We start from the raw sequence: 13,700 nt of genomic DNA on the forward strand, positions 1-13,700 counted from the left end.
ATCCCCGTGGCTGAGCCATATATATTTCTTCATCCAAATCACCATGAAGGAAGGCTGTTTTAACATCCAGTTGCTCTAAATGCAAATCTTCAGTAGTCACTAGACTAAAAACAATACATATAGAAGTCATTTTAACAACAGGAGAAAATATCTTATCAAAATCAATTCCCTTTTTCTGTGCAAATCTTTTCACAACTAACCTGACTTTAAATCTTTTCTTACCTCCATCATCTTCTTTTAACTTGTAAACCCACTTATTCTGTAAAATATTTTTACCTGCGGGCAACTTGCATAAATCCCATATCTTATTCTTTAACAAAGAGTCAATTTCATCTTTCATTGCAGACTCCCACTGAATCTTAGTATCCACTTGCATAACTTCATCATAACTTTCAGGTTCACCAACATTAGTAAGTAAAATATAATACAAAGAGAGAGAAAATCTTTGTGGAGGTCTAATTTGCCTTGTTGAGCATCTAATATTCACTGGTGTGTGTGGTATTTGTTGTTGCAGTTGTTGCACATCATGAGGAATGGCTGGAACATCAACTTTTGGAGTATCATCTAGCATTACATAATCATCTTCTTTCTTTTCATGTTGTTGCAACATATCTTTCTACAACACTTTCTCATTGAATATGACATCCCTGCTTCTTATAATTTTATGATTTTCAAAATCCCAAAGCCTATAACCAAACTCATTAATGCCATATCCAACAAATATACATTTCTTTGACTTAGCTTCTAGCTTGGTTCTATTTTCAGAATCTATGTGAGCAAATGCTTGACATCTGAAGGTTTTGAGAAAAGAATAACTCACCTTCTTACTAGTCCATGCCTCCTCTGGAATACCACAACCCAAAGGAGTAGAGAGACCTCTATTAATCAAATATACAATAGTATTGACAGCCTCCGCCCACATGTGTAAGGACAATCCAACATGCAACTTTATGCTCCTTGCGCGCTCCATTATAGTCCTGTTCATGTGTTCAGCCACTCCATTTTCTTGTGGAGTCCTTGGAATAGTTTTCTGTCTACGAATACCATTAGTGGAGCAATAATTTTCAAATTCATGACTACAATACTCACCACCATTATCAGATCTGAGACATTTTAATTTCTTACCAGTCTCATTTTCAACCAAGCATTTCCATTTCTTAAAAGTTTGAAATACATCAGATTTTTGTCTAAGGAAATAAACCCATACTTTTCGAGTTGCGTCATCAATAAATATAACATAGTAATGAGAGCCACCAAGGGAAGATACTTGAGCCGGTCCCCATACATTGGTATGCACAAGTTCTAATTTCTTCTTTTTATTTTCCTTCCTAGTCTTTGCAAAACTCACTCTCTTTTGTTTTCCATACCCACAACTTTCACAGAAATCCATATTAACACATTTTAGACCTGGTAAAACTTTTTTTGAATGAAGCACTTTCATACCTTTCTCACTCATGTGCCCAAGTCTATTGTGCCACAACACTGTATCGAAATCTACAACAGCTATTTGTTCTCCCTGCTCAACTGCAACAATTGTTCTTAAACATTCATTTTTCTTTCAAACAATTAAAGTAGAAGAAACAATATGACATGTACAAAGATATAAGGTGCCTACTTTCACATCTTTTGCTACTACAAGAGAACCTTTTGAAACCTTCCAATTTTTATCATTAAAAGTAACTACACAACCCTCATCATCGAGTTGCCCTGCTGAAATTAAATTCCAACTCAGCCTTGGAACATGTCTTACCTCATGTAGTAGCCAATGATTCCTATTCTGCAACTTAATCTTAATTTTTTCCTTTCCAACAATCTGACAGGGTTCATTATCCCCCAAATAAATAAGCCCAAAATCCCCTTGGACATAATCAATGAAATAACCTCTATGAGGTGTAGTATGAAATGAAGCACCAGAATCTAAAACCCATGAATCATCAACACTTTATAAAGACAAAAACAAAGCATCCTCTTCGGATTTGTTACTTACCACATTTGCCTCCTTGTCTCCATTTGATTTATCTTTTTCATTTTTCTTTTGATTCCAACAATCTTTCTTTTTATGACCTGGTTTCCCACAGTACTAGCAGTTGTTCGGTTCTCTCGATTGAGACCTCTTTCCTTTTGACTTTCCTCTTGATTTCCCACGATTTTCAAGGTTACTCTTTCAGTCGTTCTGCCCCTGCTTTGTGCATTCAAAACACTTCTTGATGTAGATCCACCTGAAGATTTTCTACAAGTTTCCTCACTCAAAACAACACCGATCACATCATTTTTTTAGGGTACTAGATCCAGGAACATAATTACTCACTGCCATTACCAAGCCATTCCAGCTTTCAAGCAAAGAACAAAAAATCAAGAGAGCCCTAATTTCTTCATCAAAATTGATACCCACAGAAGATAACTGATTAGTAATAGTATTAAACTCATTTAAATGATCTGCAACATATCCACCTTCTGCCATTTTCATATTAAATAAACACTTCATGAGAAATACCTTGTTTGAAGCGGAGGGCTTTTCATACAATGTCGCTAGGGTTTTCATCAACTCTTTTGTCATCTTCGTTTTTGTAATATTAAATGCCATTGATGGTGCCAGGCATAACCAAATGCTTCCAAGTGCCGTTCTATCCAAAATATCGCGTTCATTATTTGACATAGATCCCTGATTCTTTGCTTTGCCTTCTAACAATTTCCATAAATCTGTCTGATACAGATAGTCTTCCATTTACATCTTCCATAACTGGAAGTTCTGCCTATTAAACCTATCAACCCTCAGTTTACCCTCATCTACCATCGTTCCCACTCAATCGTGAGACTTCCACTTAACCATGAGACTTTCCTACAGAGGATAACTGAAAGACAACCTCACTCTAATACCACTTGTTAGGATAAAACCACAGACAGAAATAAAAACTACATGCAAATATAATCAATAATAGAAAATAATAGATCACACAGAAATGAACACAAGGCACCAAGATTTGACATGTTTCACCCAATCCTTGGGCTATGTTCACCAAACTGCAAGTCTGATATTATTACAATCCAATGATTACAACCTGGTTACAATTTGTAATCCCTTACAGCTCAATATTGCTGAAAGAACTAATTTTGTATCACGACATAATGAAAATACCTAACCCTAAACCCTTTTATACAAGTATTTTATGCCGTTTTAGGGTTACAACATGTCAGCCATATGTCGGCTACAACGTCGGCCACGGCCCAAATTTTTTTTACAAAAAATTTATGAAGTATGTACAATACTTTCTTCATCAGTCACCACAATCTAACAACCAGGATCCCATATAAAACCGAGGTAGCTCTATAGCTCAATTTGAAAACAAATCCTATTACATTGCGAAGCAAGTTGTTAAAATGCAACCCTTCCATCAACCAGATCCTTGGATCCCATGTTAATCTATGAAGTATTGCTGCATCTATAGGCCATACAACTCTAATCATCATTGCATCCCGTCTCAAATTGTGTAAAACTAGAACAAAATCCTCAAAATGCCATAAATACATATGGTCAACACTTGGATCCCAAACCATTCCATGTGCATGCTCAACCAGAACAACCTAACGTGTGCTACCATCATATCCAAGAATATCTCCAATCCAATTGAGAATCTTACTCCAATTATAATCTAACAACCAAGATCCCATATAAAATCGAGGTAGCTTTATAGCTCAATTTGAAAACAAATCCTGTTACACTGCGAAGCAAGTTGTTAAAATGTAACCCTTCCATCAACCAGATCCTTGGATCCCATGTTAATCTATGAAGTATTGCTGCATCTATAGGCCGTACAACTCTAATCATTATTGCATCCCATCTCAAATTCTGTAAAACTACAACAAAATCTTCAAAATGCCATAAATACATATGGTCAGCACTTGGATCCCAAACCATTCCATGTGCATGCTCAACCAGAACAACCTAACGTGTGCTACCATCATATCCAAGAATATCTCCAATCTGATTGAGAATCTTACTCCAATTGAGATCACAAGCACCACTATGGTCAAATAATCGTGGGAACTCAACTGTGTGCCAATCAACTCTTGGAAACATTACAAACCATGGGAATGTTCCTCCTGGATCCCACAAACAAAAGGGCCATTCATCTTCCCAACTATCTGTACTATATTGTTCCTTTGTGCCCATAGTGGGTGGAGTACTCCAGTTGCTCAACTACCACAACACTGCCCCTCTGATTGTTTGCATTTTAGCTATACTGCTCACCACATTGCTGTCCCAAGCTAATTTGTAATCAATGTTATGTCCTTTTGTCAAGGCAGTAACCTTTTGGTTGCGACAATTTTCAATCCAAAACTCTTGACCAAAATTGATGAGTGTACCATCATCAGACTTGAATAGTGAGTTCTCCATTATCCAATCAACATCTTTACTTCAAACAACGGGTTGTCTAGAAGCTAAATGAGATCTAAAGTTTTTGTACTTGGTCTTTTGGGACAAGTGTCCAAATCATAAGTTTGTTGAATGCTATTAAGTTCATTAATTACTTCTTGAAAAAACTCCTACCTCTCTTTACTCTCATTCTCTCGAGAATGATTTGTGAACCTAACCTAGCAATTTGCATATCAGTCAATGCCTTTTGAGCATACTTAAAGCTCCTTGTTGAACTCCATAATCTTATTAATTCCTTTACTTAACTAATCAACATATATTCCAACAACATGAAGAATATAATCCCTATCAGAAAGAAAGCATAAATAATTTGATTTCATAGATTCAAGGGTTGTTTTGACTACTTGCAAATCAACAACAAGCCAATCTCCTTCCACTTCTTTTCGAGCCTTCCTATAGAGATCCTCAACCATCCCGTCAATGTTGTCATAATGTACTAAAGATGCCACAACTATATATTTACTAATCTTCAGCTGATTCTTTGAGGCATGCATCTCATTATTGTCATGTTGAAGCGGCTCATCGTCTTGCATTGTCATCCTAAATTGTTCCTCTAAATTTATATCATGTATAAGAAACATATGGTTCATCACACAAAGACTCCAACATGCTATTACTTCGAGTACAATCAGCCTCATCAACATGTTTGTCAAAGCTAACCTCCAAATCACCTACGTAGAAACTTGTATGTTCCTTATCCATAGTTGAAATCATCTTATCTACATTTTTCCTTGTGCTGGTCTAAATTTCTTTTGCCTCCTCTTTATTATTACAATTCTCACAAACATGATCGGGTGTACTAGTGTCCTCACATGTCAAAAAAATTTGTTCCTGCCTCATAGAAATTCTTTTAACTTGTAAGCCCTTCAAGTTCTTCACTATCAATTGCAAAACTTTCTTCAACACCAAATCATTGTAGGTTGTTGTAGGAGATGTTATTTGTACAATCTCATTGAGACAAGAAGCAATTATAAGGCTAACCCATTTATTTGGATGCTTCATAAACTTGGGCTGAACCAAGGTTACCATTGAAGGTTGTAAATCTCAATTTAAGAGCCTGCTGTTAGGATAAAACCACGGACATAAATAAAAAACTACATACAAATATAAGCAATAACAAAAAAAAAAATAGATCACACAAAAATGAACACAAGGCACCAAGATTTAACCTGGTTTACCCAGTCCTTAGGCTATGTCCATCAAACAATAAGTTTGATTTTATTACAATCTAGTAATTACAACCTGATTGCAATCCGTAATCCCTTACAACTCAATACTGCCACAAGAAGCAATTTCACATCACAACATAATGAAAATACCCAACCCTAAACCCTTTTATACAAGTATTAAACCGCTTTAGGGTTATAACATGTCGGCCATAAATTAGCCATAACTTTAGTGGTGAATCTACGAATGGCGAATCTACGAATGGCGAATCTACGAATAGTACCAAATTTTTTTTTTCGGGGCGATGCCCCAAAACTCACAAAATTATGGAGTATGTACAGTACTTTCCTGATCAGTCACCACAATCTAACAATCTCCCACTTGGAGACTGATCAGGCTCCACACTAAACAACAATCTCCCACTTGGAGACTGATCCTATAGCAATACCACTACCACATGGGGCTCCCACTGGATCAAACCACCCTAGACTCTGCTGTTCGTTTATTCATGTTCAGTCTAAAAGACCAACCGAAGTTGAAGAGGAGTTCAACTTCTCCCTTGTTACATCCTTTGCCAACATATCTGCTGGATTGTCATTTGTATGTATCTTCTCTAGCTTTAAATGTCCATCCTCCAAAACTGATCGAATGAAATGGTACCACAACTATATGTGTTTGGTTTTAGAATGCAGAGCTGAATTCTTGGCAAGATGAATGGCGCTCTGACTATCTGTGAAGAAATAATTATCCTTTTGAGGATGTCCAAATTCTTCCAAGAAGAACTGAAGCCATATCATCTCCTTGGTTGCCTCTGTAGTAGCAACATACTCTGCCTCTGTAGTGGATAGAGCATTAATCTTCTGTAACCTAAAAACCCAGCTCACGGCTGCCCTACCAATAGTAATTCGCTTGGTATCAATATCCCTTGCCAAATCTGAGTCAACATAACCCTGTAAATTAGTAGTGGAGCCCCCAAAGTGTAAACACTTATTGGATGTTCCTCTCAAATATCTAAGAATCCACTTGACAACATTCCAATACTTAAATCCTGGATGACTCATATTCCTGCTAACGACTCCCACTGCATGTGCAATATTTGGCCTAGTGCATACCATAGCATACATAAAGCTTTCTACAGCTGAAGCATAGGGTACCTTAGACATCTTATCCTCCTCTTCCTATGTTTTAGGACACATCTCTTTAGTCAACTTTAAATGACCAGGTAAAGGTGTGCTGACAGCTTTAGCATTCTCCATAGAGAAACGTTGCAACACTTTCTCAACATAATCAGCCTGAGATAGCGTTAATGTTCTGTTCTTCCTATCTCTACAAATCTTCATACCAAGGATTTGTTTTGCTGCCCCCAAATCCTTCATAGAAAATGCATGTGCTAACTAGCGTTTCAACCCCTTAATATGATCCATGTTAGACCCAGCTACAAGCATATCATCAACATATAAACATAAAATAATGTAGCTATCATCATTCAACCTTTTAAAATAAACACAATAATCTAAATGACACCTATTATAGCCATGCTCATGCATAAATCTGTCAAATTTTAGATACCATTGCTGAGGTGCTCGCTTCAAGCCATATAAACTTTTCTTCAATTTGTACACTAAGTTTTCCTTACCTTTGACCTCAAATCCCCGAGGCTGAGCCATACATATATCTTCATCCAAATCACCATGAAGGAAGGCTGTTTTAACATCCAACTGCTCTAAATGCAAATCTTCAGTAGCCACAAGACTTAAAACGGTATGGATAGAAGTCATTTTAACAACAGGAGAAAATATCTCATCAAAATCAATTATCTTTTTCTGTGCAAATCCTTTTACAACTAACTTAGCCTTAAATCTTTTCTTACCTCTTTCCTCTTCTTTCAACCTATAAACCCACTTATTCTGTAAAGCCTTTTTACCTGTAGGCAACTTGCACAAATCCCATGTCTTATTCTTTAGCAAATAGTCCATTTCATCTTTCATTGTAGACTCCCACTGAATCTTAGTATCCACCTGCACAACTTCATCATAACTTTCAGGTTCACCAGCATCAGTAAGTAAAATAGAATACAAAGAGGGAGAAAATATTTGTGGAGGTCTAATTTGCCTCGTTGACTGTCTAACATTCACTAGTGTGTGTGGTATTTGTTGTTGCGGTTGTTGCACATTATGAGGAATGACTGGAACATCAGCTTTTAGAGTATCATCCAACACTACATAATCATCTTCTTTCTTCTCATATTGCTGCAACAGATCTTTGTACAACACTTTCTCATTGAATATGACATCCTTACTTCTAACAATTTTATGATTTTCAAAATCCCAAAGCCTATAACCAAATTCATTAATGCCATATCCAACAAAGACACATTTCTTTGATTTAGCTTCTAGCTTGGTTATATTTTCAGAGTCTATATGAGCAAAAGCTTCACAATCGAAGGTTTTGAGAAAAGAATAACTCACCTTCTTACCAGTCCATGCCTCATCTGGAATACCATAGCCCAAAGGAGTAGAGGGACCTCTATTAATCAAATATACTGCAGTATTGACAGCCTCCACCCACATGTGTAAGGGCAACCCAACATGCAACCTCATGCTCCTTGCGCGCTCCATTATAGTCCTGTTCATGCGTCCAGCCACTCCATTTTCTTGTGGAGTTCTTGGAACAGTTTTCTGTCTACCAATACCATTAGTGGAGCAATAATCTTCAAATTCATGACTGAAATACTCACCACTGTTATTAGATCTGAGACATTTTAATTTCTTAATAGTCTCATTTTCAACCAAGCATTTCCATTTCTTAAAAGTTTGAAATAGATTAGATTTCTGTCTAAGGAAATAAACCCATACTTTTCTAGTTGCATCATCAATAAATGTAACATAATAATGAGAGCCACCAAAGGAAGATACCTGAGCTGGTCCCCATACATCTATATGCACAGACTCTAATTTCTCCTTTTGTTTTCTTTCCTAGTCTTTACAAAACTCACTCTCTTTTGTTTTTCATACACACAACTTTCACTAAAATCCATATTAACACACTTTAGACATGGTAATTTTTTTTTTGAATGAAGTACTTTCATACCTTTCTCACTCATGTGCCCAAGTTTGTTGTGCCACAGTGCTATATCAGAATCTACAACAGCTATTTGTTCTCCCTGCTCAACTGCAACAATTGTTTTGAACTTTCATTTTTCTCTGAAACAATCAAAGTAGAAGGAACAATATGACTTGTACAAAGATATAAGGTGCCTACTTTCACACCTTTTGCTACTACAAGCGAACCTTTTGAAACCTTCCAATTTTTATCATTAGAAGTAACTACACAACCCTCATCACTGAGTTGCCCCGCTGAAATTAAATTCCTACTTAGCCTTGGAACATGTCTTACCTCGTGTAGTAGCCAATGATTCCCATTATGCAACTTAATCTTAATTTTTCCCTTTCCAACAATCTGACAGGGTTTAGTATCCCCCAAATAAACAAGCTCAAAATCCCCTTGGACATAATCAATGAAATAACCTCTATGAGGTGTAGCATGAAATGAAGCACCAGAATCTAAAACCCATGAGTCATCAACACTTTCTAAAGATAGAAGCAAAGCTTCCTCTTCGAATTTGTTACTTACCACATTTGCCTCCTTGTCTCTATCTGATTTATCTCCTTCATTTTTCTTGTGATTCCAACAATCTTTCTTTTTATGACCTGGTTTCCCACAATACCAACAGTCGTTTGGTCCTCTTGATTGAGACCTCTTCCCCTTTGACTTTCCTCTTTATTTCTCACGATTTTCAGAGTTATTTCCTCTCAGTTGTTCTGCCCCTGCTTTGTGCATTCAAAGCACTTCCTGATGTAGATCCACCTGAGGATTTCTTACGAGTTTCTTCACTCAAAACAACACCGATCACATCATCATATTTTAGGGTACTAGATCTAGGAACAAAATTACTCACCGCCATTACCAAGCCATTCCAACTTTCAGGCAAAGAACACAAAATCAAGAGAGCCCTAATTTCTTCATCAAAATTTATACCCACAGAAGATAACTGACTAGTAATAGTATTAAACTCATTTAAACGATTTGCAATAGATCCACCTTCTGCCATTTTCATATTAAATAAACGCTTCATGAGAAATACCTTGTTTGAAGCGGAGGGCTTTTCATATAGTGTCGCTAGGATTTTCATCAACTCTTTTGTCGTCTTTGCTTTTGTAATATTAAATGCCATTGATGGTGCCAAGCAGAACCAAATGCTTCTAAGTGCCTTTCTATCCAAAAGATCCCATTCATCATCTGACATAGATCCCTGATTCTTGGCTTTGTCTTCCAACGGCTTCCATAAATCCTTCTGATACAGATAGTCTTCCATTTGCATCTTCCATAATTGGAAGTTCTACCCATTAAACCTATCAACCCTCAGCTTACCCTCATCTGCCATTGCTCCCACTCAACCATGAGACTCCCACTCAACTGTGAAACTTTCCTACAGAGGATAACTGAAAAAACAACTAGGCTTTGATACCACTTGTTATGATAAAATCATAGACAAAAATAAAAAACTACATGCAAATATAACCAATAACAGAAAAAATAATAGATCACACTGAAATGAACACAAGGCACCAAGATTTAACGTGGTTCACCCAATCCCTGGGCTACGTCCACCAAACAACAAGTTCGATCTTATTACAATCCAGTAATTACAACCTGATTACAATTCGTAATCCCTTACAGCTCAATACTACCGCAAGAAGCAATTTCGCATCACAACATAATAAAAATACTCAACCCTAAACTCATTTATACAAGTATTAAACCACTTTAGGGTTATAACATGTCGGCCATAAATTAGCCATAACTTTAGTGGCAGATCTACGAATGGCGAATCTACGAATAGTACCAATTTTTTTTTTTTTAGGGCGATGCTTCGAACCCCACAAAATTATGGAGTATGTACAGTACTTTCCTGAGTAGTCACCACAATCTAACAATCTCTCACTTGGGGACTGATCAGGCTCCACACTAAACAACACCTGCACTCTATCAGCTCTATTCTAGTCAAATATGATTCTATCTTTTCCAATTTGGAAAGAACATCATTTGAGGATTCCATATGTTCTAACTGTGATCCAGACACATACAACCAAGAAAAATCTTTCTCTTTCTGCAAGTCCCCTGGCTGAGGGCCATTTAATGTGTTGCTAAATTCCTCATGGTAATTAATGCATTTGGTTATTTGCTCGTGCTGCCGTGATGATGCCCTAGCCACTGGTTCCTACTCGTGCTCGTGCTCAGCTTTGGTGCTGGGAGCCGTGTGTTGTCCCGTGCCATGTCGTGCTTGTGTCTATTGTGTCATGGCATATCTATGTTGTGCCTATTGTGGATCCAACCTCCTCTAGAGCCATCAATTGTGTGTAGGGCCATGGATTGTTGTGTTGTCGTGTTTGAAGGAGATAGTTGTGAGTTCTTCTGCAGAAAGAATAACACCCACATTTACAGAACTCTGAAGCATGGATTAACACCATTGCTAAAGAGGTCAGAAGCTGTGATACCATAATGCCATGAGTAGAGATAGGGAAACTTGATCTTAGCCTCTGAATGGATCTGGATCATTTGTTTCTCTCGTCCTATGTGTTTTCTCAGGTGTTCCTTCGACTGTTTCTATTCGTGTGAGAGATGTGTTGTGGATGTCGTGACCTATCGAGTGCTGTGGGTTTTCTGTCAGGATTTTCTCTAGTTCTCTTTACTATTTCTTGGTGACTATGGATTGCATGCCAACTGTTCGACATATTTCCAAACCTGTTTTGAAAGTTGCAAAGTTGTCTTACTGGTGTCTACGGGTTGTTTGCAAATTGTTTGATAGATTGCTAGTTGAAATTTGTGTAACAACCTCCAACAGAGGGCACATTTCCTGGATGAGTGCAAGTTTATCCATCTGCTATGGATCCCCAATCTGACCCAGTCACATTCCAACAAATAGTTGCTCGCTTGACAAAAGTGGAAACCAATCACAAGGCCTTGCAAGACGTAGCTCTTTGTCATCCTTGCTCTCTCTTAGTCTCGGTGATAGGTTGATTAGGGTTGAAGTGGAGAATCAATCTCTCTAGGGTATTATGCAGTCCCTACGTGAGACACTTTTAGAAACACTAACAAATTTAAAGAGTCAATTGTCATATGCAAAAGAAATTGGATGTATCGACAAAGCTAAGTACAACTAATATGGATATTGCTCAACTCAAACTTCAAATGATCAATTTGCAATTTTCTGATATCGACCAAGGAAATTTTTTTTGAACTCAACAACAAACAATCCTCCTTGAAAACCAAAATAGAACAATAGTTGAAATCATGGGCATCTATTTGTAACAACCCCATCTGCACTTCCACTTCTCTCCCTGGAGTGGATAAGCTAGTCCAAACTAAGATAGGAGATGAAAGGGTCAGGCGCACTTGTGAGCTCAACTTGCGAGTTCATGGTCTCCCTCTTCCTTCTTCTTCTTCTTCTTTAGAGCCTCTTTTTGCTGGTTACTCTTTTCTCAAGGACCAATTGGATATCACTGACATCACACTAGACTATGCCTAGGTTGGGCATGATAGCATCCTCTTTATCCGGTTCCTCTCACTTGCTGATTGACTTCAGTTTCTTAGGGAAAAGAGGAAGCTTTTCCCTCTCTCTACCAAGATTTATCTTGTGGAGGATCTTACTAGATCACAAGTGATAGAAATTAAGCAGGGCCAGGTTCTTGTTATGGTTGCCCGACAGAAGGGTAAGTGGGCAATGATCAAAAACCTCAAGGTGGTGATTCAAGACACTTTTCCTGTAGATTGGGAGTTGAGGTCGGCCTCTAAGGCTATTTGATGTGTACAGTTTGTACAGCTTCACCACACACATATCCTCTGTCTCTCTCTCTCTCTCCCTCCTTCGCCCGTTGCTTGACTTTGTTCTTGTTCTTTTGCAAATACTGTTTGGTGTTCTTTTATCTGCATCGTTTGGTGTTCCGTCTAGTGCTATTGTATTGGTTGTAAATTTTCAGTCCCATAGACCCACGTTGTGGTCTCTTGTCGGACATTAATATATTTATCTTATCTTATCTAAAAAGATGTTTTTCAGATCTTTCATTGTGCTATTTCCCAATCTGATACACACTTCCCTTGTAGATTGCTACTGTAATAACCTGTCTGAACTTCTGAACTAAGTTTGCTTGCTGCCTTGAAATATTGTTAACCCATATTCCTAAGCTGATTTTCCTGCAAAAATCCCTTACTCAGATTGTGATAATACTTCACAAAGAAGGCTTATATACCACAACTCTTATGAATTGAAGACTTCGCTTATAAATGTTAATCCTATAATGAATTCCAAAAACTTAAACGTCCATCTCTGAAGCTAATTTGAAGTTGTGATATCATAGTTACTCCACATTAATTCCAACGCTCGATACTTGTTTCGATTTTTAATGAATGTCTTGTTTTGTGATTCTCATTAAAGTACAATGGTGAGCACTAATGTGTGAACATTCATCAAGAATTCCATACAGTTCCATAAACATTCTCATCAGATTGTAACCACAGGGAATTAGATTTAATCAATCTATTGTTAGCAAGTACAATAATGTCTTGAAGTGCATCCACCTATGTTAGTGAGTTCATATGTGCCAACCAAATGCCTCACAAATCATTATAATATTGTTAGCTTCTATGTATCACTAGAACCTCTATGTTCAGATTTCACCACAATGTTGTGAAAGCCATTGCTCCTTAGATAATTAGATCTGATTTCCCTTTAAGAACTTCTAAATAGTATGGGACTGCCTTCTCGTGCCCAACTTATATAGAAATACCATAACTGCAGGTCCCAATATAATTTAATTCATACACTTGTTCAGATCTAGCGGTGGCAAATCATTCCCTAAAATAATGTCATTGTCAATTGGAGATGCTATTTCCTCCACCGTGGATGCTAGCTAAACAGTGTCTGAACTTTCAAACTTGGATATATATATATATACGCTCTAAAATACAATCAATATATATTTATTGCCACTCACAAATGATATTAATCCAAACTTTAGCATCCTTATACATTATTTGT

The sequence above is a fragment of the Cupressus sempervirens genome, chromosome 5, assembly GCF_028749045.1.
Source record: "Cupressus sempervirens isolate cs-2001-9-10 chromosome 5, ASM2874904v1, whole genome shotgun sequence".
In the NCBI taxonomy this organism is placed as follows: Eukaryota; Viridiplantae; Streptophyta; class Pinopsida; order Cupressales; family Cupressaceae; genus Cupressus; species Cupressus sempervirens.